General features: G+C 39.5%; 1 pseudogene; it reads left to right on the top strand.

The window, feature by feature from the left end:
* Nucleotides 1-1,423: 1,423 nt before the first annotated feature.
* On the top strand, nt 1,424-2,645 carry LOC112414498 (taste receptor type 2 member 7-like; annotated as a pseudogene).
* The last annotated feature ends 3,280 nt before the right edge of the window (nt 2,646-5,925 follow it).

Below are 5,925 nucleotides of genomic sequence, written 5' to 3'. Positions count from 1 at the left end.
ACTGTCTTATCGAAAATATTAACAGAATCAATATTTTCTTGCTGAGGTAAATAAAATAAGACATTTAATAGTATTAATTAGTAGTTACCATGTGTTGAGTGCTTAGTATGACCTAGCCACTGAACTAAACAGTTTGAGCACCATATATTAGTTATGAAGTAGTAATGATTTATTTACACCTTACATGTGATGTAACTAATTTTCGGCAAGGTTATATGAACATCTCTTTGCAATAAAGGGAGGAAAATCATTTTAACGCCTATGTAATTACACCCTCTGTTTGTGGTTTGAAGTTCCTGTACCATCTACCTTTTGAAGGGTTATTCTTCAGCATGAGCACACTTGATGTAAGCATGTGGATTGAATATGCACTACTTTTATCACTGGGGTTTGCTGACCCTTAGGTCAGAATTTTACCAAGAAGACTGAAAATATGAGAGATCATTTAGGGTAATGAAGGATTATTATACCAAGTTAGGTTGCAGGGGCTTATCTCGTGGCGCGGTGGTTAAGAACCCGCCTGCCAATGCAGGGGACACGGGTTCGAGCCCTGGTCCAGGAAGATCCCACATGCCCCGGAGCAACTAAGCCTGTGTGCCAGAACTACTGAGCCTGTGCTCTAGAGCCCGTGAGCCACAACTACTGAGCCTGCGTGCTACAACTCCTGAAGCCCGTGTGCCTAGAGCCTGTGCTCCGCAACAAGAGAAGCCTCCGCAGTGAGAAGTCTGCGCACCGCAACGAAGAGTAGTCCCTGCTGCCACAATTAGAGAAAAACCCTCACACAGCAATGAAGACCCAACGCAGCCAAAAATAAATAAATTTTAAAAAAAAGTTAGGTCCCAGGAAATGATTTTCAAGTCTGAAGAAAAAAATTGTCTTTTGTGGGGCTGGGGTGGGGGTGGAGGATCAGGAAGGATTCATTCAAAGTGTCTTGGAGTGATTATTATGAGGGAAAAAAAGAAACAGTCACATCTGAGACTGGATACTTGTGCCAATAATAAGAAATAGCTGTCTGTCCCAAGAATGTGGCATTTGTCCTTAGGAAAAAACAAGAGACAGAAAGGAAATAGTGTTAACCTAAATAAAAAATATTTATAATCAGATGTTTGGCATAATTGAGTAAGCGTGAGAACTGAATAATGCCAATATGGCAGTTTTTACTGGGATGTAATTGGAAGACTTAACCATCATTCAGATCTTTGGATTTGCATTCCCTCAGTTTCAAATTCAGGGCACCAGATTAAAAAAGTACTCCCTCAGTTTTTCTTCCTTAAGGAAAAAGTCTAGTGCTAGACTCTACTTACGATCCAGAAGTTGGCAGAAGGTCAGATTTCTCAGTGCTGTATGTTTCTATCTGCAACATCAGATGGAGGAGGTATTTGACACCATCCACAAGGAAAAGGTAAGATTTGTGGTAGGAAACATGGCCTCCTCTTTGTCAGCTCGTCTTCATGTTATCCTCATGTCAGCAGAATTTATCACAGGGATTACAGTAAATGGATTTCTTATAATCATCAACTGTAATGAATTGGTCAAAAGCAGAAAGTTAACAGCAATGCATCTCCTTTTCATATGCATAGGGATGTCTAGATTTGGTTTGCAGATAGTGTTAATGGTAAAGTTTTTTGCGGCGAGCCGCTTCTGACCAGCAGAACGACGAATCACCACACGCTAGATTCTTCTCGCATCACACTTTATTGGAGTACAGCTTGGTTTCAGGCGGATGGAAGGAAGACCCCGTACGCTCGAGCCTGTCTGCTTATATAAGGGCTTAAGGACTCGTGTAAGTCCCTGATTCGTCCGTATGGTTATCGCATTTCGCAAGCCGGACTTTGGATAGGCCACTGCTTCAAAACCTGATTAGCATATTAGGTGCCTGCGCCCTAGCGGCATGCTTAGCGCATGCGCAATGGCTATCCAGCCGCGCCCTACAGTTTTTCTCACGTTCTTTCCACTCTTTTATAGAGTAAAAATTTATGGTACAGCGACGATTTTTTTGGGATGTTTTTCAGCTCTGTCAGTCTCTAGTTTGCCACCTGTCTCTCTGTATTTTACTGCCTCAAGATAACACACTTCACCCAGTACTGTTTTCTTTGGCTGAAATTCAGGATCTCAAAGTTAATGCCTTGACTGCTTCTGGGAAGCCTGCTGACCTCCGTGAGCATTGCAACTCTGTGTGTCAAGGTGGATTACCCTAAAAATGTGGATATTGATGTCCTCAGGGATGCCATGCTAAAGAGGACTAAACTCAAGACAAAGCAGATTAATGAAGTACTTCTTGTCAACTTGGCATTAATATTTCCTCTGGCCATATCTGTGAGGTGAACTGTTATGTTATTCATTTCTCTCTATAAGCACGCTTAGCAGATGCAAAATGAACCTCTTGGTTTTAGAAACGCCAGCACTGAAGCCCATATTAATACATTAAGATCAGTGATAACATTCTTTTGCTTCTTTATTTCTTATTTTGCTGCCTTCATGGCAAATATGACATTCAGTATTCCTTATGGGAGTCAGTGCTTCTTTGTGGTGAAGGACATAATGGCAGCATATATCCCTCTGGCCATTCGGTTATAATTATCTTGAGTAATTCTAAGTTCCAACAACCAATCAGGAGACTTCTCTGCCTCAGAAAGAATCAATGAAGAGGAGGATCAATGTAAAACATTTTGTACTGCCTTGTCATGGTTTCAATGGACTTGTGTTTTGTTTTTGTTTATTTATGTGTTTTGTGTGCTCTCTCTCTCCCCTGGAAGCACTAATTTTGATGTTGGATGGATAAGATATCTCTTTTTCCAGGACTTGTGTACTTAAAAATATTATGACAGTAACACATATAGATAACTAGTACTTGCATTGGAGTGCCAGTTGTGTTAGAAATCGGAAAAAAATACTAAGACTTCACTTGGCTGACCAAAGTAATTCTGTTATCTGTCTTCCCAGGTCATTGAGAATCTTCTGGTTTAGATGAGCAACATCACATTGATTTAGTCTAAGACTTGAAACAGTATAATAATTTGGCTATTTGATTGCACATAACTATTTTCCAAGGAGAGTCATTAGTGTAATTATTTGAAAATGCAAATTATATGTTGAAAGTGTGTGTATGTCAGGGCAATGTACTCAGATATACCGATTAAAGTTTTATTTTGCTAGATACACAGATTAAAGTCTTATTTTGCTTTTGATTTTAGTTACTAGTTCAGGTTGGTAAATGATAAGGTGCAAATAGAGCTGGCATATAAATACACAATGTAGGGTCTCCATTTTTTTACGAGTTGAAGAAACATTTTTCAACCCCCTGAAGTGTGAAAGTCATACCAAAATAGGATGTGAGGGAGGTTGCTGACAATGGAGTCCCAGCCGGAAATCGTTCAACTGGTGTTTTAACTTCCCTCCTACTAGGAATATTGTCTGAGGTATGGCTGCAGCAAATGACTTGAAGATCTAAAGTAAAAGCTTTGAAATCTGTTGCTAGATTTGAATTGATTCTGCTCTTTTAAAATCTTCAATTCTGTTGCTTTGGGGAAGAAAATATTTTTTGTAGTATCTTACATCTCAGGATATCTGTTTGAATCTGTGAAATCCTCACTGGCTCTTAAACAAATAAAAAGCTAGGTAGTCATTTTAATTGTAAATAAGTTGTAGTTTAAATGGATTAAAAGTTGCCAGGGTGGGGAAAAAAAAACTAGATATGTGTGTGAATATGTGCACATGTATGTGTGAATTTTTTCACTTTACAAAATATTTCCACACACAATTCTTTATTTCATTCTCAGAACACTTTGTAAAGTAGGCAGTAGAATTATCTCAGGTTTACAGTTGAGAAATTAAGGTTTGGAGAGGTCATTATACATGCCTAAGTCCACTCAACTACAGTCAAGAGTGGTATAATTGGAATTCAAACCTGGTTCTTCTCTCATTAAAGTCAGTACCCTCTCTGTTTGGTTTTCTTTCCATTATTCTTTATTTTTTAAATAAATTTATTTATTTATTTATTTTTGGCTGCGTTGGGTCTTCGTTGCTGCGCGCGGGCTTTCTCTAGTTGCAGTGAGCAGGGTCTACTCTTTTTTTTTTTTTTTTGCGGTACGCGGGCCTCTCATTGCTGTGGCCTCTCCCGTTGCAGAGCACAGGCTCTGGACACGCAGGCCCAGCGTCGATGGCCCACGGGCCCAGCCGCTCTGCAGCACGCGGGATCCTCCCGGACCGGAGCACGAACCCCTGTCCCCCGCATCGGCAGGCGGACTCCCAACCACTGCGCCACCAGGGAAGCCCAGGGTCTGCTCTTCATTTCGGTATGCGGCTTGTCACTGCGGTGGCTTCTCTTGCTGTGGAGCATGGGCTCTAGGCATGCGGGCTTCAGTAGTTGTGGCATGTAGGCTCAGTAGTTGTGACTCGCAGGCTCTAGAGCACAGGCTCAGTAGTTTTGGCGCACTGGCTTAGTTGCTCCGGGGCATGTGAGATTTTCCCGGACCGGGGCTCGAACCCGTGTTCCCTGCATTGGCAGGCAGATTCTTAACCACTGCGCCACCAGAGAAGTCCCTTTCCGGTGTTCTTTACAGGCAACTTTAGATTCTGAAAGTCATGACAAGAAATGACATTCAACCTATTACCTATGACATCCTATGACATTTCTCTGTTATGTCCCTACAAAGTCAATTAAAAAATATTTCACAAATGTCTGAATTATTCTATTATTGGGTGAAATTATTTATTATCTATTTCATCTCATACTTGGTTTACTAACAGTCTGAAATGAGGTACACATAGGTGCTCAATTTACATTTTAGTATCCCTTGACTCTTATATGGTAGGGAAATTGCTGTACCAGTCTCACTTGTTATAGGTCAGGTGGGACTAACCTCTCTGCTGGGAAAATGGGTATTTACTATGTTTACATCTTGAGTTTTGGCTAATTGTGTAACTGGAAACTACTCCTCAGATTATAGAACCGATTTACAAGCTTTTGCATCATCCTGGGGGAGCCCACACCCCCTGGTCTCCTAGGCCAAGCTGAAAGTCTTATTTATGCTAGTGCCTGAATTACGCAGGGAATCGTGGCAGATATTTACATGGCGAGATCTGATATCATTTGGCCATTTATATCCTCTACTATGCTCATCTATTTTTTTTTAATTCAAGAAATAATTTTAGTAATTTTTTGAAAATTGTAAAATAATACACAGTCAATGTAAAAAATTGGGAAAATACAGGGGAATTCCCTGATGGTTCAGTGGTTAGGACTCCTTTCTTTCACTGCCGAGGGCTCGGGTTCCACAAGCCATGCAGTGCAGCGAAAAAAAAAAAAAAAATTGGGATAATAGAGACATATTAGAAGTGAACCTGATACAATCACAGGTAAAATTTTCATATACATTCTTTCAGGATTTGAAATATACATCATATAGACATATATAACTATATATATGTATGGGATGGGTATAATTTATTACATTATGAGGATCCTGCTGTATATATACTTTATACTACATTTGCATTTAAATTACATGTGAGAAATTTGCATTTTTTAACAGCTTAATAATGTTTTATTTTCTGGTTGTAACTTTGTTTTTAACCACTTTTCTATAATTAACCAGTATCTTCATTAACAAAAAGAACTATAGAGTTGAAAATAATGTTTACATTATTGAAGAAAAAAAGGAAGGAGCTCACCCAAACAAAACAAAACTCATAAAAGGTGAAATAAAACTTTACAATTTAAAAAGGAAAATCTTTTATTATTAATAGTATTTATACATAAGTAAGCAAATTGGTACTAATGCCTTGAAAAATTCTGGCATGGGAATCTGAATGAGGCCTGTTGGCATGGGAACCTTTTGTAATGATGCTATGGGCTGGGAATTCCTTGGAATGGGTTTCAGACTAGGAATTCCTTGGAATGGGGCTGTGGCATAGCAAGCATTC

The sequence above is a fragment of the Neophocaena asiaeorientalis genome, unplaced genomic scaffold (assembly GCF_003031525.2).
Source record: "Neophocaena asiaeorientalis asiaeorientalis breed wild unplaced genomic scaffold, Neophocaena_asiaeorientalis_V1.1 scaffold70, whole genome shotgun sequence".
NCBI classification, from domain to species: domain Eukaryota; kingdom Metazoa; phylum Chordata; class Mammalia; order Artiodactyla; family Phocoenidae; genus Neophocaena; species Neophocaena asiaeorientalis.
Note: the sequence above shows the minus strand (reverse complement) of the source record. Positions and strands in the feature narration are given on the sequence as shown.